This window comes from Carassius auratus, unplaced genomic scaffold, assembly GCF_003368295.1.
Source record: "Carassius auratus strain Wakin unplaced genomic scaffold, ASM336829v1 scaf_tig00011242, whole genome shotgun sequence".
NCBI classification, from domain to species: domain Eukaryota; kingdom Metazoa; phylum Chordata; class Actinopteri; order Cypriniformes; family Cyprinidae; genus Carassius; species Carassius auratus.
Window position 1 is genome coordinate 56,827 of NW_020524184.1, and position 27,042 is coordinate 83,868.

Below are 27,042 nucleotides of genomic sequence, written 5' to 3' on the forward strand. Positions count from 1 at the left end.
ATGAATAGCATTATAAGCAAAGGACTTACCTCTCAAAGAAGATAACCGATCAATACCAGTGCGGAGAAGAGTTACTTTAAATGTACATGTCACATTTCTCCTCCGCGTCCTTCTGGGACGAGCAGGACCATGCAACGGCTGTTCGTTGCGGAACATCTCAAACCTTTCAGAGAACATTTAAACATAACTCTACTACGAAATTTAAACATATTTGCTATAACCTAATTAATGATCTGAGATAAAGTAAGTTTGATACTTATTGTTTGTTATTATAATGTCATGATTTAAGTTGTCGAATTAAATCATCCAATTAATTTATAGGGCTAATAAATAGATTTTATTTAAAGATTTTACAGATAGATAGATAGATAGATAGATAGATAGATAGATAGATAGATAGATAGATAGATAGATAGATAGATAGATAGATAGATAGACATTCCCTAGCTGTCTACAAGACTTTGTTCTCCAAGCTCTGCTGGTGATGCTTCAAGTAAACTGTCAAGTTGGGCATTTATGCGATCCCTAATCCCACTGAGACGTCTTCTAAAATTATTAGGTACACCAGACATCTTTGTTGTTCTCTGTTAAAGAGATTAATAATGACCTAACAATCTAAAAAAACGCGCCAGACACTACATCCGGTTCTGTCTTAAAATCATAAATGAATCAGACGTTTGAACGAATCGATTTAATAAATGATTCAGTGACATGCTGCCACCTACTGGCGGTTTCAGTTTCATTTTATAAATTGAGTCATTTAAATTGTTTAATATTTCTATATTCAAAACTTCATATTTTAAACATTAATCTCATAACATCGTTATTATGCATGAAGTCTGTAAATATTCCTTAATGCAACAAAAAAAAGTTAAGTGCATGGCAAAGATGAAATGTTGATGCTAAGTTAAAATCTAAATGTTTTGGCTCTAAAATAAGGAATACATTTAATAAAGTTTGAAAAAGGGATAATAAAGGTTAAAAAACTAATCTTTAAGGAGTCAAATATCGCCCTATAATGTATATATATATATATATATATATATATATATATATATATATATATATATATATATACATATATATATATGTATATATATATGTATATATATATATATATAGTACAGACCAAAGGTTTGGACACACCTTCTCATTCAAAGAGTTTTCTTTATTTTCATGACTATGAAAATTGTAGATTCACACTGAAGGCATCAAAACTATGAATTAACACATGTGGAATTATATATGGAATTATATACATAACAAAAAAGTGTGAAACAACTGAAAATATGTCATGTTCTAGGTTCTTCAAAGTAGCCCCCTTTTGCTCTGATTACTGCTTTGCACACTCTTGGCATTCTCTTGATGAGCTTCAAGAGGTAGTCACCTGAAATGCTCTTCCACAGTCTTGAAGGAGTTCCCAGAGAGATGCTTAGCACTTGTTGGTTCTTTTGCCTTCTGTTTGCGGTCCAGCTCACCCCTAAACCATCTCGATTGGGTTCAGGTCCGGTGACTGTGGAGGCCAGGTCATCTGGCACAGCACCCCATCACTCTCCTTCTTGCTCAAATAGCCCTTGATGCCTTCAGTCTGACTCTACAGTTTACATAGTCATGAAAATAAAGAAAACTCTTTGAATATATATATATATATATATATATATATATATATATATATATATATATATATATATATATATATATATATAAAGAAATGTAAGCATAGACGCCTTAAGACCTTAATGTTACCTTTTAAAAACTAATTGCAAACGTTTACGCAAAGTGTATTAAATATAATCTACAAATCATGCAATACTGTACAACTAATTAAGAAAGGTTTTGAGAGATAGGCTAATCAGTCCAATGAGAGACAATTACTAATCATTCTAATTGTTTATTAAATAATTCTTTCTTTTCACTAATTAATGTTTATGTTTTTATTAAACACATTAATAATGCTTATATTTTAGCATGTGCAATTTCACAAAGTATTTATAATGTGGCCAAAATTGCTTAATATTCAAGAAGGACATATAGAAATATGAAATAAATGTAATGTTATTATAGATTACAAAGAGATTTATAATGAAATACATCCAAAAGGTCATTATATATATATATATTCCAACACAGATTATAAATATATTTTGGAATATATTACAAGACTTACCATGAAATGTATTATTTAACTGTTGTAATAATTTTCAAATTGACACTCATTTGTGTCATGTAATAACAATATTCATTATATGTATATATGTATATATATATATATATATATATATATATATATATGTGTGTGTGTGTGTGTGTGTGTATTTGTTTTTCTATTCTGGTGGGGACTTAAACCTGAATACACACAGACTCATGGGGACTCGTGTCACGGAGGGGACCTAAATTGAGGTCCCCACGGGTAAACAAGCTAATAAATTACACAGAATGAAGTTTCTTGAAAATCTAAAAATGCAGAAAGTTTCCTGTGAGGGTTAGGTTTAGGGGTAGGGTTGGTGTAGGGCAATAGAAAATACGGTCTGTACAGTATAAAAACTATTACGCCTATGGAGAGTCCCCACAAGGATAGCTGACCAGACATGTGTGTGTGTGTGTGTGTGTGTAAGTGCTTTATTGTAAAAATTCAGGTATCTACTTTTGAGTATGATTTCAGTTTATCATATGTTATTATGTTTTAAAAAGGAAGAAAAAGTACCCTCAAAAGATATTTTATCATATAGCCAAATTGTGTTAAATGAGAAAAGCAAAGAATGAGAAAACAGAATCAAAATGTAGCTTTAAAAATGTATATTTAATTTAGGATTACACATGCTATGCTTTGTTTCAGAAGTTGCATCTGAATCAACATATATTTACAGACTAAAACAGTTTGGTTATCAGCATTCTTCAAAATATCTTCCTATGTTCCTCAAACGCAATAAAGACATAAGGTTTGAAACAACATTGGGTTGAGTAAATGTAAATAAACAGAATTTCTATTTTTGTAAAACTATGGCCAACTATTTATTAAATTGAAATGATATCCTACTCAAAATATAATATAATAATAAAATAATAATATTACTTCCTTATTAATTTAACTGTTGAATAAAATCATTTCCACATTTTCACTCATTTGTGCCTGGGGTGATAACTTCATGAGACAAAAGCTTATTCAGGGGCATTTATCCCCTATATGTACAATTGTAAGGGCTCTCCTTGCCATCTTCGCGCTCTTGCAAACTGGATGCTCTGACTTGCCGTAGAGTCCTTGTAGCCATGAGAGGTGTGTCCATGTAGATGAGCGAATAAATTTGCATCTTAAGTGGCGTGTCGCGTTAACTTAACGTCGGTCGGCGTGTGGCGCTTATTTAACGCCTGGCGGCGTTATGAAAACGGCGTTTTAAAATGAATACGGCGTTGAAAAGCACGCGTATTCTGACCCATTTGGCTTTCCATACGCTAATACCGTTTTAAACGCCGTAAAAAACGGCGTTTTGTATGCAAACGCGTTTAATCTAGGCGTAATTCTGACCCTTTTGGCTTGCCATATGGAAAGCCAAGTGGACCATAAAACGCGTGCTTTTCAATACCATATTAATTTTAAAACACCATTTTCATAAGGCCGCCAGTATGGAGTGAGTTTTGGTTCTTTATTACATGCGAGAAAATAAAAGATCTGAGAGAAAAAAAAAAGTTTGAGAGAAAAAGTTATCACACTGATAGCAAAAAAACATTTCATGAGAGAAAAAAGAATATTTGAGAGAAAAAGTTTTCATGCCAATAGCAAAAAATAATAATATTCGAGACTAAAAAAAGTTTTGAGAGAAAGTATTTTCTCATAGAACATAAAAAAATATACATTTGAAATTTTTAAAATTATTTCTGAGAAAAAAAATCTCTCTCAAAATACTTTGAAAAAAACTCTCAAATATATATGTTTTGCTATCAGTGTGAAAATATTTTCTCTAAAAAAAAAAAGTGTTTCTCTCGAAACGCTTTTCTTTGCTCTTGATGCAATTTCTTGCTCTCGTGTCAGGATTTTGCTTTCACTGTGAGAATTGTGTCATGGGCGGGGCCACGTTCCTATTGGCCAGTCGGGTGAGCATCGTCTTGTCTTGGGAGTCGAACTGAATCATTACACCATTGTTCGGTTCACCTGCATAGATGCCGCCTCTGCCTTATGGATAGTTAAGTTGAGCAGTGAGCACGGACACTCCAATGTTTGGGTAAGATGATGACACACAGCTGGCTGAGCAAGTTCAGTATCACTGAAGATTAAACATTAAAAAATAGCACTCATATTCATGAATGAACGTGTATTATATTATTTGCTTGCTAATCGCTAGTAAAGCTAACCAGCCATCATGCTAGGTAAACTTGCAAACTCACCTGTTTTATACTATGTTTAAATCAAATGCCAAATTAATGTTTTGATTTAGATTTCACGCCTTATTTAGTGAGTAGTGAGCTAGTTTCTACCTTTGCACTTGCTAGCCTCAAAGCACCTGAAGAGTAACTGCTTGTTCTTACAACCTCCCGCACAACTTTCAACTAATGTTAGTATGCATGGAAGGTGGCAACCCTACAACTAGCTAACGTTAGACAGTGATTGACATACCGTTTGAAAGATTTAAAAGAAAAAATAATTACCATGACAGTACAGGCACAAACATATTTGTGGGTTGCTAATGTAAGAGTTAGTCCTAGACCTGCAATTTACCTTGTCAGCTCTAGACCTCAGCTAGATGGTAAAAAATATTTAGAATAAGCCCCGTGTAGCTGAGTTTGCGAGCTATACATGCAGTGTAGCTAAACATGTGCAACAACCATACAAAGACTATTTTAAACAAAACTAGGTGGGACACTTTCAAACGGTATATCAATCACTGCTCACTACTCACTAAATAAGGCGTGAAACTATCTAAATCAAAACATTAATTTGGCATTTGATTTAAACATAGTATAAACCAGGTGAGTTTGCAAGTTTACCTAGCATGATGGCTGGTTAGCTTTACTAGCAATTAGCAAGCAAATAATATAATACACATTCATTAATATGAGTGCTATTTTTTAATGTTTAATCTTCAGTGATACTGAACTTGCTCAGCCAGCTGTGTGTCATCATCTTACCCAAACATTGGAGTGTCTGTGCTCAACTTAACTAGCCATAAGGCAGAGGCGGCATCTATGCAGGTGAACCGAACAATGGTGTTATGAATCAGTTCGACTCCCAAGACAAGACGATGCTCACCCGACTGGCCAATAGAAACGTGGCCCCGCCCATGACACAATTCTCACAGTGAAAGCAAAATCCTGACACGAGAGCAAGAAATTGCATCAAGAGCAAAGAAAAGCGTTTCGAGAGAAACACTTTTTTTTTTTTTGAGAAAATATTTTCACACTGATAGCAAAAAATATATATTTGAGAGTTTTTTTGAGAGAGATTTTTTTTCTCAGAAATAATTTTAAAAATTTCAAATGTATATTTTTTTATGTTCTATGAGAAAATACTTTCTCTCAAAACTTTTTTTAGTCTCAAATATTATTATTTTTTGCTATTGGCATGAAAACTTTTTCTCTCAAATATTCTTTTTTCTCTCATGAAATGTTTTTTTGCTATCAGTGTGATAACTTTTTCTCTCAAACTTTTTTTTTTTCTCTCAGATCTTTTATTTTCTCGCATGTAATAAAGACACATTTCTAACTCCATACGCCAGGCTTTAAATAAGTGCCGTTACGTGATAATTTAACGCCAGACGCCACCACGCATTAAAATAACGCCACACACCGACAGACGTTAAGTTAACACGACACACCACTTAAGATCCAGATTTATTTACTCATCTACATGGACACAACTCTCATGGCTACAAGGACTCTACGGCAAGTCAGAGCATCCAGTTTGCAAGAGCACGAAGATGGCAAGGATAGCCCTTACAATTATGCATATAGCTTTTGTCTCATAAAGTTATCACCCCAGGCACGAATGAGTGCAAATTTGGAAATGATTTTAACAGTTAAATTAATAAGAAAGTAATATTATTTTTGTATTATTATATTATATTTTGAGTGGGCTATCATTTCAATTTAATAAATAGTTTTCAATCCTCAATTACAAGGATTTCTGTTTAAAACATGGATTTGCATGTCATCCTAAAAAGTTTTACAGTGTTGTAAATGCCATACCAAAAAACATGGTATTATTAGTAAAAGGGATTCTTTCACATTACTCTGTAACATTCTCTCTCCCATCTCCTTGTCTGGGTGAATTCTTTATTAGAGATCATAAATGTAATAACAAATATATTAGAAATGTCTTCATTAATAAACGATATTATGTTTTCAAAGAATTTAACCCTAAAGAGGTGAAGGAAATGAGAATGAATTATCTTACCTTTCCAAGTCTCCCTAAAGTGAAAGAGCTTCATTTTAAAATAATAAATAATAATATATAACTTCTCAAATCAAAATTTGATATTGGAGAAAACTCTTGTCAATTCTGTGATAGTGATATTGAAACCACTGAACATATATTTTTAATTGTAATTACTCAAAGTTGTTTTGGGCTCAATTGTGCAGTAAAATGTCACGTGTAATTACATGGGGTAAATCCCCTTGAATACAAACAAATTAAGTTTGGTGTGCTTAAGAAAGATTATTCACAAAATTACTTGATTAACAATCTTTTTGATGTTGCTAAATGCTTCATTCAAAAATGCAGATTTCTGAAAACTCCTCCATCCTTTCCTCACTTTTCTAAAGAACTTAAACTTTTTGCTGCTTCTCTTGATGCTCTCTCAAATGAAAAAGCTACTGCAGTTGCCAGCTTCTTCAGTGAACTAAGTGCCCAATAACTACTTGCTACCCCTTGTAAGAAATTAGCTATCTATAATTGCTCTTTTATTTTTATTTAATTGTAATGTGTTTTTTTTATTGTTATTTATTTATTTTTATTTATTCCTTTTTGCTATTCGTGATTGTGCATTTAATGTATTACATCACTATTACATATTGTATTTGCAACTATGTCTGCCTCGAAGAATTGTTAATATTGTTTATTCAGTACCTATTTTGTATGTACATTTGTTTACTAATAAAAAAAAAAACGCCACTTGCCACAAATGGTCCACTTGGCTTTCCATACTGGACTCACACCAGAACCAGTGTTGCCAGATTGGTTCCTGCCCAATTGGGCTCCTTTTGGTCACGTCCGACTGGAAAAAAATGCATTGGGCGGGTCTTTAAAATTTGGGCTGGTTTTTGATACAACAGGCGGGTTTTTATTTTTGACTATAAACAGTATTCTTAATTTTTTTTTTATGAAAACTAACTATAAAATAAACAGTGTTGGGTATAGTTACTTTGGAAAGTAGTTAGTTAAGTTACAACGTTACCATCAATTAAAAGTAATCAGTTATGATACAGCGTTACCTGTTCATAAAAGTAACGCGTTAGAGTACTCATGCGTTACCAAAAATTAAAAGCCGTTTGCAGCGGCTCACACATGACAGACACAGCCCCCGGCCCCTTTAAATGCACCTAGAAGTCGTGACTCCCGACAATGAATAACGTCAGTCATCCGACTAAATTAACACTGCAGGATAACAATAACAGGAAAGACAGTCAGCAATCGGCTATTCCACATGGCGTTTTATTTATTTATTATCACAGAACATATTATTAATCAAAATTCGCACTTACCCAGCCCGGGTAGCCTAGGCTACTGTATATTATGAGCACCACAAGAAAACTCCTGATTTTTCTTTAACTATAATGCAGTTATCAAAGTACAAGTATGCTTACTTGTAAACACAACCTTAAACAGGCTTGCAGATTTAAATCCATTTAGAAATGATGAACAACCAGCCAGCCAACGATCTAACAGAAATTAACAGCTGCCTGTCAAACAAAAATGATAACAAACCGAATTAAATCCTTCACTGCCACACAGGCAAATGACAAATCGCTCAATAGCCGAACTAATTATTATTAAAGTGTCACTCACAGTCACAAGCCTAAATTCGCTGTAACACAGTCCTCTTACATTTACTCTTCAAAGTAGTGATTAAAACGTAGCAGAGGCAGATTTTCGAAACGTTTGTCCGACAGTCGATTTCTTTTTCGTTGACAAATTGAAAATAATGTGCGTACTTGTACTTCCATAAACCAAACGCTGTCCTCTCTGCCATCTAGCCGGGAGTTCGAACCAGACGCATCACAGCCATTGACTTTACGATCACAGAGCATCGGCTCCGCTGATACATCCGCAGGTGGCACAGTAGACCTAGGCATACTGTCTGACAAAAAGCAGGCTGCAGTCGGGATTTTCCTTTCCTTAAAATAACGGATTACTTTAAAAAAAAAAAAACGAAGTTACTGATTACTTACGCACGAAACTAACGCGTTAAGTTACACATTCCAGGAAAAAAGTAATTAGAGTACTCTAACGCGTTACTTTGTAACGCGTTACCCACAACACTGAAAATAAATTATGTAGCTAATGTAGGATGATGTTTAAATTAGGTATGGTTCAGGTTAGCCAATAAGGTTCAGGGGAATCCTGTCCAATCAGACTTCAAGCTTGATTGGCGGGTTGTTGTAGGCTAATTCGTTATATCAGAGCACAGTTAAATGATTTGAAAGAGCATGCTTTTTGGCACAAGTGTTTCCAGGAATTGGCACAAGGTGCCATAAGACTTCTTGTTCTGCCTGTTTCCAATGGCCATGTTGAGCGGGCATTTTCCCTCGTCTCGCTTTTAAAAGATGACACTAGGAATCGCATGGGACTACCTTTACTCTCCAGCATCATGGATGTGCGCACTGGCCTGGTCAGAAATGGGTTTACCTCGGCAACATTCAAACCTCCCAGGCAGTTGCTGGAAAGATTTGGCTCAACGATCTATTAATCAAACTGGTTGTGACTGTACGAAGTTGGTCCTATCTTTAAATAGTTCTAGAATTGTTCTATAATAAAGACGTTTTCATCAGTTCTGCGGGGATTATCTACGTTAACTTCATATTAAAAGGTAAGCGTGTTTATGCTATTAGCCTACAGTTTTATTTTGATGTACAATTCTGATGTTTGATCATTTCTGAAACGTAATAGCTGATGACGATTCAGTGTATCATTCAGTCATTATTTTATTTAAAATTAAAAGAAGGAAAACGAGAATTCATGTTGATTCGCCCAGTGGTCTATAAATTAAATAATAATAATCATTTTAATAATGATAATATAAAAAAAAAAATTAGTTGGTAATTAAGCACAAATTTGTAAGCCTACTAATACAAAAAGAAAAGTATAATGAAATGATTTGAGAATTGGCCTATTAGAAAAGAACTGTAGTTCTGACAATAGTAGCACAAGAACAATAAAAATGATGTCCCCTTCTGAGGTTTCCGATGTAGACCTTGTGTTTTATTAAAATTATCATTTATATATATAAAAAAAAAGAAAAAGAAAAAAAAAAAGATGCACTGGATACTTGGGGCGAGCCTCGTGCTCTCCAATATGCAATTTGTTAGTCTGGTTGTTTAATAATAAAAAAAAAATGGTGTGTTTTATAACAGTTTTAATAACAGTATGTATTTTGGGCTGGTATTTTTTTTTTATGGGCGGGTTTGGTTTTAAGCTGTAGTTGGGCTGAAAATCTTTAATCCAATCTGGCAACACTGACCAGAACGTGCTGAACACCACGCGTTAGTGTGCTCATTAGAGGTGCTTAGGGATATAGAGAGAAAGCGCTTAACGTCATATTTGCATATTCATATTTTTCTCTTTTAATTGTCGATGGGTATGTCATTAAACGCCATTGTTCAGGACACTGAAAAGTTAGAATATTTAGCGTTAACCGCAGCTGTTGACTGTTGACTCAGTATTCAAGACGTAAGTAGTCAAATCAGGATCTGAGCCATTGAGCGACCGATTGTGCGGCCTACCAGTCTGCGTTTTGTTAAATGGGGGAATCGAATATGTTGCCCTCACAAAAATGCCGTTTATTCTGATTAGTAATGCCTTGCGACATCCGTACGTCATTATGAAGTGAAGTGACATTCAGCCAAGTATGGTGACCCATACTCAGAATTTGTGCTCTGCATTTAACCCATCCGAAATGCACACACACACAGAGCAGTGAACACACAGACACACACACTGTGAGCACACACCCGGAGTAGTGGGCAGCCATTTATGCTGCGGCGCCCGGGGAGCAGTTGGGGGTTCGATGCCTTGCTCAAGGGCACCTAAGTCGTGGTTTTGAAGGTGGAGAGAGAGCTGTTCATGCACTCCCCCCACCCACAATTCCGTCCGGCCCAAGACTAGAACTCACAACCCTTCGATTGGGAGTCCAACCCTCTAACCATTAGGCCACGACTTCCCAAATTGTGCATCTTAACTGCAGAAACATCGGTTTTGTCCACAAACTAGTGTAAGCAGATGTTAAGTTAACGTGAGACATGACACATTTAAAACAAAATGCTAAAAGTAAAGGTCCAATTAGAGAAAAATACTTTAATAACAAATAACGCCAAAAGGAAAAGAAGATGGGTTCCGGAGAACAATGTTTTTCATGGTGGTTTAAAAGAAGGTGAGTAAATGTGTATTCGATGTAGAAGATTCACACTGAATAAACTAATTTGACATAAGGGGCAATTAAAGACGTCTGAAATGAGGGGACAAAAAACTAGTGTAAAACACATATGCCTAGTTCTTAGATATACATTCTTTGCATTAATGTTGGTTGCGTACATTTTTGAAACTTTTATCATATCCTTGAAAAAAAAGTTGAATCCTAGTCTTCTTTTGCATATTTTACAATATTGTATTCAACCAGTATATACAATAAATAGTTCATAGTGTGCATAAAAAGGACTAAACTTGAAATGTATTCTCTTTGAATCTCATCTCGCTCATTCTTTCTCAGGCCAGGGGTTTGCTTTCAAAACCTAGCAAATTTATCAGTATGATGCAATTGTTGTACAGATTTATATTCCCTAATGAATCTCCTGTCATTAAGGACCCATTATGTCATGTAAACATACAGTTTAATCATCCTGTACATTCTTTAGTAAATGATTAATGGATGTTTTATTATGCGTGTCTGTGTAGGAATTCCTGAAAGACAAAGCTCAGCGAGAAGAGGCTCTGAAGAAATACAAGGAGAAGAAAACGGCAACATATCAGTTGTTGAAACGAAAAACCAAAAAGGGTCAGCCCAACCTTAACCTGCATATGGAGCGGTTGCTGCAAAGATTGAAGCTCAGCGGAAATAATTCAGTATCATCCACAAAATCAGACTGTAATCACACAATAAACTCTGCATTTTGGGTGAGTTTTTTTTTTTTTTTTTACCTCAAGGATGTGCGTACATTTGCATATTATCTTTTTCTTTCCCAGTAATATTTCTTGTAAATAAAATATTAAATTATACTCTTCCTAAGTTAATTCAAGATGACAGTATAGGACTAATGCTATGACCGTAAGCTTATGGAAAAACATGAAGCTTTATAATATCTATTATGTGGTAAATCTATTTTCATCATTATATTTAGGTAAATAATGCTGACAGCAGCCTAAAAGTGGCTAAAAACACTTTATTAACCATTTATAGAATAACTTTCTTCTTTTCTCTAACCACAAGTATTTTTGTGACGTTGGAATGATATCTTTTGTTTAGGTGAAAAGCATATAAAAATAGTAATAAAAGACCAAATGCTAAAATACAAATATTGACATTTTCATACAAAAATATTGAAAAATAACATAAAAACATAAGGCACTGATGCATTAGTAGCAATATGAGAAGCTCCCAGCATCTCCAGTAACTGTAATATGATTTCATGAACAGAGGCAGAGGGTGTGGCCATTGAGTCATATAGCCCCTCCTTCTTTGTGTGACTCCTCTCCCACATCATCATAGTCTGTTTTTAAAAACAAGCAAATTCACGTTCATTTTTTATAAATGCATCACGATTTAGTTTAAATAGGGTTTAAATGAGCGGCATAATGATTAGTAGTAGATTATGGGAAAAAGATGACAAAATCATACCTAACAAGTTTCTCTAAACTTCATTGCTGTTCTTCACATCATCATACTCCTCCTGATATCCCTCTGATACACATGAGAAATAGAACCTCACATTGTAATGTGTAACACAACTAGTGTCATTCATCTCATTCTCCTCATGACTGTCTGAGACTATTAGATTAAACCTGATAAAGCCATGTTGATTCATTAATGGTAGAAAGTAGGGCTGTCACTTTTAGTTCGAAAATCGATTGCACAATCGATCGGACCAACCAAAAAAAGTTTAGAAAATGAAAATAGGGAATCGATTTTAACCAAATATGTACACTATTCATTTTAAAAGAATTAAACAATTAAAAAATATAGATGTAACAAAACTCACAAACAAGCAGAAAAAGAAAATAAAGAAATCCGAAAGTGCAGTATACGTTGCGAAAGCTGGGTATATAATACCAACAATTTTACGTGCCTACAAGACCCAGTGACGTCGAAAGCGACCATGCTGCGTTCACACCAAACGTGAATAGAGCGTCTAGCGTGAATGATTTCAATGTTAAGTCAATGTAAAGACGCGTTTACGCGCGTCTGGAGGTCTCACGGCGCGGTAGACGCGAATTCGCCTCATTCGCGCATCTAGTTACAGGAGATTCAGAGTTATGAAAAGGACCATTGTAAGCTGACAGCGACCGGTAATACTCCCACCTTGCGCAGCTGTACCTGAGTGTCCCTGGGACATCAGTGCGGTCGGAGCACGTCTTCTCAACAGCTGGACATACAGTGAATAAAAAACGCTCTGCTCTGGACCCCGAAATGTTGATTGACTTTTTTTCCTGTCCAATAATTTGTAATGGTCCTAGCCTTTAGGTGCATTTCCTTGAGCCGGCCTAGTGCCGTCTAGCCTAAGTGTCGGTTACATTCAATAAAAAACACACATGGCCTGTTCTCAAGTCCATTTGAAGTTTCATTTTTTTCTGAAGTTTCTGAACAGTTGTTTGAAATGGATTGAAACATTATTTAAAATAATCTTGGAGATTTTTTTAATTGCCTAAATCATAAATGCAACTGGGTTGAAGCCTGCAGTGATGTTTTTCTTTTGTTATGGCAGCCGTCCCCTCTGCATATACATTTTTTAGAGAGTGTTGCACTCCTGTTGCTGTTCTGCACAAAACTTCATGCCAATATATAAGAAATATTGCTGACTTGTGCGTTTCCAGTGCTCTCTTTGCATTCGTCCGTTATTTGATGTTGAAAAAGGAAAAGTTTTTTTTTTAGACATGGAAAATTTATTTTACAATCGATTCAATGAAAACTTATGTCTTAAATGATTTTTTCACAAAAGTGACAGCCTTAGTATAAAGGAATGTTCAATATATCAGAAAAAAACATATAAGAGTGATATTAAATTGCAGTTCAGTGTGACTCACTCGTTACACCTTGAAAGTTCTGTCCAATAATGATGACATCATCATAATGATCTAGGGTGTCCACTACACATGAAGACACAAACAGAACAAATGTCACATCACCATATCAGCACTAAGAGAGAGAAAAATATTTTATATCAAAGGTAGAAAATATACTTTATAGTTGCTATACTGTAATAAATGTCAATTAGCACTGCATCATTCATAAATTGTTTGTGTTTTTTTTTTAGTTTCATCAGTTCATTCTGCTTTTATTCAGTTTAGCTGCAGATATAGCCTGGCACGTCTATGAGAGCGAGATCACTTCTCTTTCAGTGTGAAAATGTCTTCATCTCTATTTAACTTTTCCTCTCCATCAGCGAATGATTCTGAGAGAAAACGCGCCAGATGTCTGTTTGTTAATGAAACAAACGCTACTTCCATGCATCTGATTATCAGATAAATCTCACGCTCTTATTTCAAGGTCGTTGTTAATGCTGTGGTTAATTTTAAAAGTTTCCTTCGTATATTCGGTTCATCCGCATTGTTTAAAAACATTTATCATTCAATGGATCTGTGCGTATGATTTAGACACTTACATTTCTGCTCCGTCCATGCAATAAATACAGCTGTCAACGGCTCCGGTAACTCCGTCGGAAAGATGCAGAGAACCATTGACAAACTACAGAAAAGTAAAAGTACTTCACGTTAGCATTACTGGCCACGAGTCCTATAGATCACACATCAGCTGCGTCGGAGACGAACGGAGTGCGAGCGCAATCCTGTGACAGTCTCAGGCGGTAAACGTGGCCTAATGGTTAGAGGGTTGGACTCCCAATCGAAGGGTTGTGAGTTCTAGTCTTGGGCCGGACGGAATTGTGGGTGGGGATAGTGCACGAACAGCTCTCTCTCCACCTTCAATACCATGACTTAGGTGCCCTTGAGCAAGGCATCGAACCCCCAACTGCTCCCTGGGCGCTGCAGCATAAATGGCTGCCCACTGCTCCGGGTGTGTGCTCACAGTGTGTGTGTGTGTGTTCACTGCTCTGTGTGTGTGCATTTCGGATGGGTTAAATGCAGAGCACAAATTCTGAGTATGGGTCACCATACTTGGCTGAATGTCACTTCACTTTTCACTTCACTTCACTTTAAACAGTGGAGCGCGTGAAGGACAGATAAGAGGCACGAATCAAGAACACTCTTCAAGGTCTCCATTAATTCGTGCTTGTAGTAATTTAATGTGTATACATTTTGAAAGCATTGAATCGCTATAGAAATTGAGATTAATTCGATTCTTAGCATTTTGAATCGATTACTGTCCAAGATCGGCGATTCACGATTCAAAAATCATGTTTCAAGATCGATGCATATGAATCGACAGGGTTTGTAATCGATGCATCGAGAAAATGAGTGAATCGTTACATCCCTATGGAACACACATCCTAGTGAGGACTAGGGATGGGTATCGTTTAAGGTTTTAACAGTATTACTACTCTTATCGATACTGTTTAATGGTCCGGTACTTTAACGGTAAACTTAGCATTTCTCTGTCTGCACATAATGCACTTTTGAAAGATGCTTTGACAGATTGCTTGTGTTTCCGCCCTTACATGCAAAAATGTGCACTTATGACAACCAGCGTTCTCTGCATCAAATTTAGTCAAGTTTAACCACACTTTGGAATGTTTTGCTGTCTCCGCCATCGTCAATCTTTGTATAAAGCAGGAGCTTTCGTACTGTAAGGGGCCGTTCACATATTCATCTAAAAATGCGTGGAAAACGTTTTTTCCCCCAAAGCCTTCGGGCACTTGCGCTCCTTAGGAGTCTGCCATTGCTAAGCAACCATGACCTGCTCTCTCCATGACGACACGGAAATTTCAGCAATGGATAAATAGATTTGCAGCACTAAAAACTACTTGCAGTACCTCTGCTACTAAATTAATTTAAAAATCCACATACAGCTATCAGCTGTTCCTTCATCTTGGCTGAGCTTTAAACGTTGCTACAGAAAAAGGGAGGAAGTTAAATGACCTGCGGTGCGCTTGCGGCATTCTGAAAAGTTGAGATGTATTTAACTCGATGCGGTGCAGACCCGTCTGGAAAAAACTAGCTTGTCGCACCGCGTGCGCATCGCTTCTATTATAAGCGTGCATACCACGCGCCTACATTTGAAATAACAAGCTTGAGCACGCAAAACACGCGATATGTGAACGGCCCCTTATGCATGTGCGTGTGCCGCCAATCTTGCCAGACGTACGATAATTATTGTATTTGTACGATATTTTTTACATCTGTACGATTTTCAATCAATAATGAAAAAAATCCTGTAATGTACGATAATTTCAGATTTTTATGAAGATTTAATTGAAGTCATAGGGTTTCTTTACTCATACACGAAATCGGCTCATACAGACACTCTTAATGCGTTCATGTGCACTTCAGAAGAGGTTGCCCTGCTTTAAAGCCAACAAGCACTAGTTGTGGTCCATGACAGCAAGAACCCCTTCAACATCTGGCAACATGCAGTCTTCCAATGACAACGGCTCAGATGTGGAGTTAACTACACCACGCCACAAAAGCTAAATTCCGCCTACACTGGACGCAACAGAGCAAGTGTTAAAAATAATTTTAATATGTTTTAATATGCGCCGCGAAGCAGACAGTCACTGAAAATAATGGAATAGTATTTTGTTGCACTGCTTCCGTCCAACCATACGCCTGGTTATCTATTGTGGAAATTTGCATGTCATGTTGTTTTAGAATAGATAAATAACTTTGACTCATGTACGATAATTTTCTTCCAAATATTATAATTTACTATGTAAAGTACTATGTATATATATATTATGTCCACTAGGTGGTAATGTTGAGTCTTAATTTGGCCAAACTTTCTCTGTTTCAGCCGAGCGGCAACCTCCCGCTCTCTCGTGAAGCCAGCAAGAAACTGACTAAAACTGCAATTCATCGACTGGCTCCTTGAGGCTGGCTGCAAAAGGGAGTTAATCCCATATACTCCCCACGTTAAAATGCCCAACTTTACAGCAGAAAAAAAAAAACAAGTTTACAGCCTGGTGCAAAAAAAAGATTTTGGTCTATATACCTAATTTGGCCCTTCATGGGGGGTGATTTTTTTTTTTTATAACTCACCTGTTTAAATTATATTAAGCCTTAAATATCTGTATAATTAACCCTCTGGGGACGGATTGGGCGGTACCGCCCAAAATGGCATACTTTTACAAATGTGTATTTATCTCAAAAACTATTAATGCTAGAGAGATGCGGTTTTTTTTGCCGTCTTCCTCAGATTCCGCTGAAAACAGCGGTGTATATTAAACACTTCCCTTATTGCGCAATACCACTGCGTAAACAGGCCAATGAAAACGATTGTGTTAGGCAGATTCAACACGCAACAGCCAATGGAAAAATTGCCGCTGGGAGGAGTCTTTTTTCTAACCCAATCAGAGGAAGGTTATGTCTTCTAGCCTTTCAGAGGACTGTGTAGCTCTACTGTAGCCTTGTAAAAGCTGACTGGACTATAGTAAAAGACATGTAATCAATAAGCGTTCAGAGAATCAGCATCAGGGTGGAGAAAGCAGAAAGCGAACGGAGTGTTACAGAGAGCGATCGGAGTATTAGCGAGCACAAAGAGCTAAATTCGAGCGATCGGAGAATCCGCATCACGTGGAGAAAGCAGAAAGCAATCGGAGTGTTAGTGAGCACAAAGAGATAAATTCGAGAGAGATACAGCATTATTACAGAATTGTTTTATCAAAATGGCAAGCAGTAAAAGATTTACGGCAGAACAAGCTCTGGAACAATTACTGGAAAGGCCTAGGCCTTTCTTTGCTCACTGGCATGCCTAGGACTGTTTTTAAAAAAAGTTAATTATTTAATTGTTCTTTACACATTTGATTAAACAATAACACATTTCTGTAAAGCAAAGAGTTTGAAAAAATATCTTTTCTTTGTTCAAAAACTGTTCTATATTGTGTGTTTTTCAGTAATAAATGACAAAAATATAATTTTCGTTTTTGAAATTCTCTAGTTTATTGTAAAATTTTTCACTCATACTTCCTTTATATAAACATATTGCATGCATGCTTATGGTAGCTTAGGGTCTTCTGAATCCATAGATACCAAACACAGGGTGTTCCATCTCCTTTACATATGATTTATAAGCCCAAATATAAAAATAGAGAAAACAGACCAAAAAGGGATTAGTTCCAAAAATAAAAAAAAACGCCTAGGACTGTTTGTAAATAAAGTTAATTATTTAATTGTTCTTTACACATTTGATTGAACATTAACCCATTGCTGTCAAGCAAAGAGTTTGAAAAATATATTTTTGGGTCAAAAACTTTTAACTATTGTTGTGTGAGGTAGGATTTTCAGTAATAAATGACAAAAATCTAATTTTCGTCTTTGAAATTCTCTAGTTTATTGTACAATTATTCACTCATACTTCCTTTATAGACATATTGCAAGCATGCTTATGGTGGCTTAGGGTCTTCTGAATCCATTGATACCAAATACATGGTGGTCCATCCTCATTACATATGGTTTATAAGGCGAAATGTAAAAATAGAGAAAACGGACCAAAAAGGGCTTAGTCCCCTAAGGGTTAAGGGTGTGGCCACTTGAGTGACAGGTGGATTGCTGCTGCTGACACTGACGTCGCACTAGGGGTGCGTGGCTTCATCAACCAGCTCCTGCCTTTTTGCCCATTTTCGATTGTCCGGGAGAGTTGAGCGGTGACGTACAAGTGAAGTCAATTAGAAGCAGTCACTTCCTGGGGCCGGGCATACTGCACAGACTCAAACTGAACTTGATGACAAAGATTTCACGTGAGCAACCTGTAAGTCTTCTAATCGCTCTGCCAAAGGAAATCTGAATCACCCACCGAATCTTCCAGAGAAGGCGAGCGTGAACAGGAGCACATTTTGGTAAGTATTCTGATTAATTATCTCCCTTGACTTTATGCCTCCATGTCCCCCCGATATCCTCATAGACAATAAAAGATTGCTTGCGAGCTTCTCTTCCTGTCCATACGGTAATTTCTCTACTGTGCGACAGAGAGTTGCTGGTTATGACGCAATTGTTAGCCTATTTTTTAATAACTGCTTCTACAGGCCCATAATGTAAGATACAAGGCAATGGAGCCTTTTATACATTTTCGTGTTTCTTCCGAAATAATTAATGGACAAATGGAGTATTTTAACGCGTCAGATGTAAATTTATTCGCTGTCAAAGTGACGCTAAAATGAATGGGAGTCAATGGAATGCTAACAGCAGGTAGGGGTCCGCTAGCCAATGGCGGCGCCCAGGGGTGCTTCAAAAAAATATGAAACCCTGCCCCCCTGCTCTGATAAACCATACACTGTGGGCAAATTCACTACACTTTCATTATGTTAGTTGATGAAAACATCTACCAAATTAAACTGCTGTAAAAATGTAATAGATAATTATTATTATTTTTTTTAAGTCTTATTTATTTTACATTAATCAACCTTAGTCTTGATCAAAACTACTAAATGTTAAAAAAAAATCCAAGAAAATTGTCACTGATTTGGGGATAAAACAAACAAAATGACTTGTTTTCGATATAAAAATTGATTGTGGATTGGATATTTATCTTTTATCACAGTCTTTGATGCATTGTTAGTTTTAGTGCAGCAAATGTATCTCTCATTTACGGTTTGTGGCTGTTTTTGCCCCATTGACTTCCATTATAACGAAATTTTTTTGATTGCAAAGCCATAGCCATATTAGTTTCTGGCTTGTATATGGAGTATAACAGTATATTACAGTGTCTGTGGGGGAGAGAGAGAATGTGAGAGAGACCTTTGTGCATTTTCTGAGAAAATCAAAATATGCACCTCAGCTCTCAGAACTACATGGAGTAAACAAAAACAAAGTAAGTGTATTTATACACCTGCTACCTTTTGATTGTGGTGAGAAGTACAGACCAAACAAAAACAAGGTAAGTGGATTTAAACCCTTGCATGCCATCCTGCTGGTCATTTGACGGTGAGAAGGGCGGCTAGCAACACAAGAAAGGGCTTGACTTGTACCGAAGTTTTAGAAATGATTTTGCAGCCTGACCCCTCCATGGAAAGGTAAAGTTGCATTGCTGGGAGACTCTTGCCGTTGTTCCGACGGGAGCACACGCATCGATCAAGTAAGCCTTGCTGACCGTAGATATGGAAAGGTAAGATTGTCTAGCCGGGAGACTCTTGCTGATGTCCGACGGGAGCTTTGTACTCACGACATTGAACGGGTAAGCCTCTCCAGATGTAAGACAGAAAGGTAAAGTTGTGTGGACAGGAGGCTCTCACCAGCATCCAACAGGAACTTCATGTTCGCTGTATTGGCTGGGTAAGCTTTGCAGGCCGTAGAATGTAAAGGTTGTCTGGCCAGGAAGATAAAGGTTGTCTGGCCAGGAGGCTCTCTCTGGCATCCAATGGGAGCACACGCGTTGAATGGGTAAGCCTCGCTGGCCAAAGGATGGAAAAGGTAAGGTTCTCTAGCCGGGAGGCTCTTGCCGACATCCGATGGGAGCTCCCTACTCCTGGCATCGAATGGGTAACCGTCTCCAGGTGTAAAACTTGAAGGTAAAGTTGTGTGGCAGGGAGGCATCAAATGGGTAAGTCTCGCCGACCGAAAGTTAAGGTTGTTTAGCTGGGAGGCTCTCACCATCGAACATCGAACAAGTAAGCCTTGCTGGCCGTCAAATTGAAAAGTTAAGGTTGTAGAGCTGGGAGGCTCTCGCCAGCATCTGGTGGGAGCTTAATACTCGCGGCACCAAATGGGTAAGTCTCGCCGACTGTTAAAGGGGAAAGTTAAGGTTGTTTAGCTGGGAGACTCTTGCCGAGATAAGCAACACCGTTGGTTAAAGGGGGGGTGAAATGCTATTTCATGCATACTGAGTTTTTTACACTGTTAAAGAGTTGGATTCCCATGCTAAACATGGACAAAGTTTCAAAAATCAAGTTGTACGTTTGAAGGAGTATTTCTGTTCCAAAAATACTCCTTCCGGTTTGTCACAAGTTTTGGAAAGTTTTTTTCGAGTATGGCTCTGTGTGACGTTAGATGGAGCGGAATTTCCTTATATGGGTCCTAAGGGCACTTCTGCCCGGAAGAGCGCGCGCTCCCGTATAGCAGAGCACTGAGAGCACAACAGACATTCACTGATCAGAGTGAGAGCGTCGCGAAATGTCACAAAAGATGTGTGTTTTTGGTTGCCAGGGCAAGACAATCCTGCACAGATTACCAAAAACAGCATTAAGGGACCAGTGGATGGAGTTTATTTTTACAGAGCATCAACGGAGTTGTGCAAGTGTTTGTTTCCTGCATTTCGAAGATGCTTGTTTTACAAACAAGGCCAAGTTTGATGCCGGATTCGCACATCGTTAATTTATTAAGGATAATGCAGTCCCAACGAAAAAGGGTCACGATCGTGTGTTGGAACCGCATGCGGTGAGTAAAACTGCTTCAAATATCTCTGTGTTGTTAACTTAGCTATCGGCGCGTAAGCACATCAAGTAAACAAAATGCAATGTTGTCATCAAACTGCACTTTCCACATGTACAGCTTAAAAAAAAAAAAAAGACGACAAAGTGGAACTTAGTCATTTTCCAAAACCGTTAAGCAAATATATACAGTTTCAGTACATACCACATAGAGACGTCGTTATATATATATATATATATATATATATATCCAGTCCACAATCACTTTTTATATTGAAAAGTAATTTTGTGTGTTTTTTTTCCCCCCAAATCAGTGACATCATTTATGAATTTGGCGATTAAAGAGTAAAAATCTTGGATTTTTTTTTTCTTCCAAAATTAGTAGTTTTGATCAGGACTGAGGTTAATTGATAATTTTTTTTTTTTTTTTTTTGCATAAATCTAAGTTATCTGATACATTTTTACAGCAGTTCAATCTAGTGGATGTTTTTATCCCAAGCATAATGAAAGGGTAGTAAATTTGAACAACCTACATGGGAGATAGATATATATATATATATATATATATATATATATATATATATATATATAGCATAATGTAAGGAAATTGAACAAGCTCAGTGTCGATTTTCATTTTCAGATAATTTTTCGTGAATTGGATTCGTGTGCAAAGGATTGTAGGCAACTGAGGGACACAAATGATCCACCTGAGTAGCATTAGCTAGAAACTTTCAGAGAAGTGTATTGGAGCTAGATGAAGCTAAACTCTTGGCCCTCAAAGAGCTGGACTGGAAACTCCTGCTTTATTTATTTAAAATATGTAATCTAATAACAGAGTGATACCTGTCTCACGATCTGGTTTCAGTCCATCAGTGATGGCATCATCATAATATCCTGGTGTTATTTGCTTCACCTCTTCTGCATCAAAACACATCTATTTAGCCATATTGGGATACTTTTTTTCAGAAACAAAATGTAATATATTCTCTTGCGACCCGCCATTGTTGATCATCATAATATACAGTTTTGAACACTATTTTTAATAAAATAAAGTATTATGAACTAAAATAAGTTTTAGTATTATGAACAGTTGAGTCATTGGTGACATATTTCATTTACTGGAATGAATATATTTCAGCTCTCTAACCTGAGAGAAGCTCATCAGCATTTTCATACCCAGAATGCAGTTCTTCAGAGATGAGACTCCCTATTAAAGGAGAGCACAACAGTCAGAAATGTTCTAAATCCTCATTGATCCACTCTGGATCATAAAAGCATTGTGTTAGTGACAACACAACAAAAAGTAAATTACTTGCATTTTAAAAACATTAGAGACAATGTTTTTGCTGTGCCAGTTAGCAAATACACACACACACACATGTATCCTCACATGAACCCATTCATCAATGCCTTCTAGAAATACACTCAGGAAGAGATGCAGTCTGACATGCACACACACACACACACACGTATCCTCACATGAACCCATTCATCAATGCCTTCCAGAAATACACTCAGGAAGAGACGCAGTCTGACACACACACACATGAACATGCACCTGCACCTGCAGCTCTGTGGTTTTCTGTCAGGAATTCTGTGGTTTGAAGCAGGAGGTTTAACAGGACTAATAATAGATGAACATCAACTGTCTGACAGACTCTTATTAATGATATTAAATGAGATTGATGGCTCATGTCTCACCCCTCTGAGTGAAGTGATTGTGTCTGTGCTGAATCTCCTCATAAACGGTCTCAGACATCGTCCTGTGTCTCCTCTTAGAGAGAGCTGTGAGTGTAGACAGACAAACCTGCATCAGTTCACAACACATGACTGATCACACACTGAATAAGATACAATATGACAGTCTCTGGATCTCTCCTACCTCTCCTCATCACTCTGTTCTGCTGAATCAGTATAAGCAGTGGCACTAAGAGCAGTAAGAGCACAACTCCCAGAACAATCACAAGCACTGGGAGAGACACTGGTGGAGGAGTTTGTGGAGGAGAGACTGATGTTGAGCGCACTGAAGGAGAAACTGGAGGAGAAGCTGACGATGTTGTGGCAGGAGTAGTGGACACTGACACATCTGACAAAAAAGACACAAACACATAAAAAATCATGAATACATAAAATAATCTAAAATTAACATTATTGCTCAGTGTTTTCTGTGACCTGCACAGTTGAGTCTAACAAGCTTTCTTGCGGGAGCAGTCGGTGTGGTTATTCATGGAGAGAGGACAGTCCCACAGGTGAATCTCATTCCCTCTGCACTCGACTTTGTTCATCCACACAACACCTTCACCAACACCAAAGACTGAATTTCCATCAGCCCTCAGTGCTGCTCCACAACCCAGCTGCCTGCAGACCACCTGAGCATCGCTGATGTCCCACTGATCATCACAGACTGAGCCCCACACAGCGTTATGATACACCTCCAGCCTCCCAGAGCACCGGCCGTCCCCTCCACTCAGTCTGAGAGGAACATGATCTAAAACGCACACATCAGCACTGACCAGCTTCAGCACAACATTTACAACAAAACACACACTTATAATGAAGCTAGATGAAGGGAAATAATTCCTATTTTAAAAAAGCACAAATTAACAATTTAACAGTAATTTGCTAAGAAAATATAGGCTTACATTAACAAACATTCAATAGATTTGTTGTGATTAAACTTACTTGCACACTGTCTCTGGTAAGGAGACGGTGAGGTAGAACATGTCAGACGACTCTGAGGCAACTCATGAGTTTCCTCTGAGATTATAACATGATAAAAATAAAAAAAAGAATATTAGGATGATACATCTGACATCTTTCACATTTTACCCTCACAAATAATTTCACTCTTCCAATCAGCTCACTTTAGTTTTTAGAAACATTTAAGTTTACTTGCCCCGTTAGACATAAAAATGTATGTACAGAAGAGTGATTCTACAAATGCAGGTGAAACAAAAAATAATTACTATGGACACCAAATGTACCTGCAATTATAGAATCGCCCAGAAGGATTATTACTGAGATCATATTAAATTATTTAAATAATCATCCAACCTGTGCAGGTGATTTTGGCAACTTCATCTTCACCACAGTCATTCTGTCCCCAGGGTGAAGATTGACACTGCCATAAAGTGAAATCATGTGGTCGACATGTAACTTTATCCAGCCAGTTAGGAGCTGATTTCACTCTTGCTGTAGAATCAGACAAAACACCAGATCTTCCACAGTTCAGCTCTTGACAGATCAGACTCGCTGTGTCTCCTTCCATCTGGTTCCAGCAAACATTACCCCAGGATCCATTGTAGAAAACCTCCAGATTCCCTTCACATCCCTCAGTTAACCTGATCTCTTTAAACTCTGGAGAGAAAAGGATGTGCATTTAAAAATTCAGGTTGTGATAAGGATAAGATGTGTACCAAAACAGTGATTTAACTGTATAGACAGTATATATTTAAAATTATAAAGTAATTTACTCTAAAATCAATATTTGGTGTTGAAGTATTTGTTGAGTAGTCATGAATTGTAAAGTCAGACATTCATTAACTCAAAACAACCCTCTTCAGACCCCTTTCGTTCCTGACCACCATTGAGTTAAATGATTACATGGCATATTTTCTAAAAAACAACTTTATCTTTGGTAAACATTTCCTCTAGTGTACTGTTTACCTGAGCACATGACTCCTACATCCTCCTTGTGTTGACAGTCATGTTTTCCCCAGCCTGGAGAAGAGCAGCTCCACAGAGACGTCTCATTCCCCTCACACTCCACCTCATCCAGCCATATGTGTCCAGAACCAGGACCAAACCAGGCTGGTACCTGCTGGTTACTGAGGGCCACTCCACACTGCAGCTGTCTGCACACCACATGAGCATCTTTAATATCCCAGGAGTCATCACACACTGTCCCCCATGAGCCGTTGTGAAAAACCTCCAGCCTCCCTGCACAGTCTCCCCCAGAACCCACCAGCCTGATGGACCCCTGATCTGATATTCAGAGACAGAAAAACACATTATTGATCACAAACAATTGAAGAATCTGTCCAGATGATGTTGTTCTCACCAAGGCAGGCGATCGACAGCTGTTGTGTGGAGCTGCAGTTGAGAGTTTGTGGAGAGCTGCAGTTCCCCAGATGAGCTTCACTCCCAGAGCACTGGAAGCCCGTCACACACTCATGACTGTGTTCAGGACTGGATGAAGAGGAGCTGGAGAAGTTCAGCACAGAGCCACAGCCCAGCTGTCTGCAGACCACAGAGGATTCAGAGAGACTCCAGGAGTCCAGCAGAACTCTCCTCCAGACCTGATGGATGAAAACTTCCACCTCCCCCTCACACTGTCTCTCTCCAGACAACCGCACCAGACCGTCATGAAGAGCCAGAGAGGAATCTGAAGAGAGTATTTATTCATCATTCATTATATATCTAAAATATACTTAGAAGTAGTTTAAGTCTGGAACCCATGACTTCATCACAGCATGAATGGACTCACTAGAGCAGATGACTCCAACATCTCGTCTATGAGAACATTCAGCTCGACTCCATGAAGAGATGGAACATTCTGAGAGTTTAGTTTCATTCCCGTCACAATCAAACACATCAGCCCAGATTTCATCACTTCCTTCTCCAAACCAGTCTGATCCCACAACAGACACAGCAATCCCACAATTCAGTTGTCTACAGAGGACACTGGCAGCTCTCATATCCCAGCATGCATCACACACTGTGCCCCATTTACTGAAGTACTGACGTTCAACTCGACCAGAACAGATGTCAGGACCATTTAACAGTCTGAGATCAGTGTAACCTGGACAAAGAACAGAGAGTTTAGTTTAACATTATGAAAAAAAGCAAGAAATGTGTTTAATAAAACTAGTTTGTGATTCTCTCAATAAGTAACTACTGCTTTATTACCAGAACATAACAGTCCAATAGCATTCTCATGAGTGCAGTTTTGTTTGAGAAAAGATGAAGTTGGACACAACGATATATAGGATTCATTTCCTCTGCACTGAATCTCTTGTGTCCACATCTGAGCGTCTCCTTTGTCAAAAGCAGCTGCTCCCAGCACCTGTACAGGAGCCCCACAGTCCAGCTCTCTACACACAACCTCTGCATCCTTCTGGTCAAAGGCAGCGTCACACACTGAAACCCACGTCCAATCATGAGGCACTTCTACTCTGCCAGAACAATGAGATCCTTCAACCAGCCTGACTCCTTAAATTAAAAATTCACAAATATTATATTTGATTATATGATTATATTTTCTAATTTTTGTCCTAGTATTACTTTATAAAGCTAAACCAGACTCCTTTCATCAATTGTCAGCAGGTTTTTGTGTGTGTGTGTGTGTGTGTGTGTGTGTAAAATTCACATAAAATTCTTGCAATTTTTTTGCACATAAGAGTGAATATGTTATTGTGAACAAAATGCACCCAGCATATCATTAAAATGCATTTTGTCTGTGAAATGATCAATCTTTGAACAAGATACTATGTATTTGTGATTCGCAAAAGGAATCGTCTGAAACAAAAAATCCATGTTGTCCAAAAAAATGCTTTTTGTGTGTTCGACATCATCATTCAGCATGTCACATAATACTTATAATACATAATACTTCACTCCTCACAGGTACCTGACATAGCAATGAATGTGGAGCAAAAATCTCTATATCCATTCTGGAATTCTGTGGGAGAAAAGATTAGTAATTATGAAATAAGTCTAGATGATCTTACCAGAGCAGATGACTCCAGCATCTTCAGTATGATTAGCTTCTATTCCCCATCCATTGAATCTACAGTTTGTCAATGTAAACTCTGATCCAGTACACTGTAAATTAGAAACCCAGACTCTTTCTGATCCTTCACCAAAGTGAGCACCCTTTGGTGCAGTTAAAGCCTCTCCACAGCCAAGTTCTTTACACACCACTGCAGCATCAGGCAAATCCCAGCCAAGATCATGCACTGTTCCCCACTGACCATCATGATGAACCTCCACTCGACCAGCACAGCGACTGTGACCACCTACTAATCTCACTCTTTCTGGAGGAAAAAGAACACAAGAAAGATAAATTTGTTTAAATTTGTTTGAGTAATACAATATTACTCAAAAATTTTGTTAATACTCATAGTTCATATGTTGTTTACCTACCAGCACATA

The 27,042-nt window shown here is 37.5% G+C and overlaps 1 protein-coding gene and 1 long non-coding RNA gene across 2 annotated transcripts in view; both read right to left on the reverse strand.

The window, feature by feature from the left end:
• LOC113072999 (deleted in malignant brain tumors 1 protein-like) overlaps positions 1 to 27,042 on the reverse strand; it is a gene marked incomplete at its 3' end in the record, with an annotated part of 111,366 nt that overhangs the window by 53,467 nt on the left and 30,857 nt on the right. The gene's annotated exons all lie outside the window — the stretch shown is intronic.
• LOC113073019 (uncharacterized) lies at positions 11,605 to 13,578 on the reverse strand. Its single transcript, XR_003280433.1, has 3 exons — positions 13,442 to 13,578; positions 12,039 to 12,101; positions 11,605 to 11,910 (listed from the first exon to the last, which is right to left on the reverse strand). It is a non-coding gene; the product is annotated as an uncharacterized LOC113073019 (long non-coding RNA).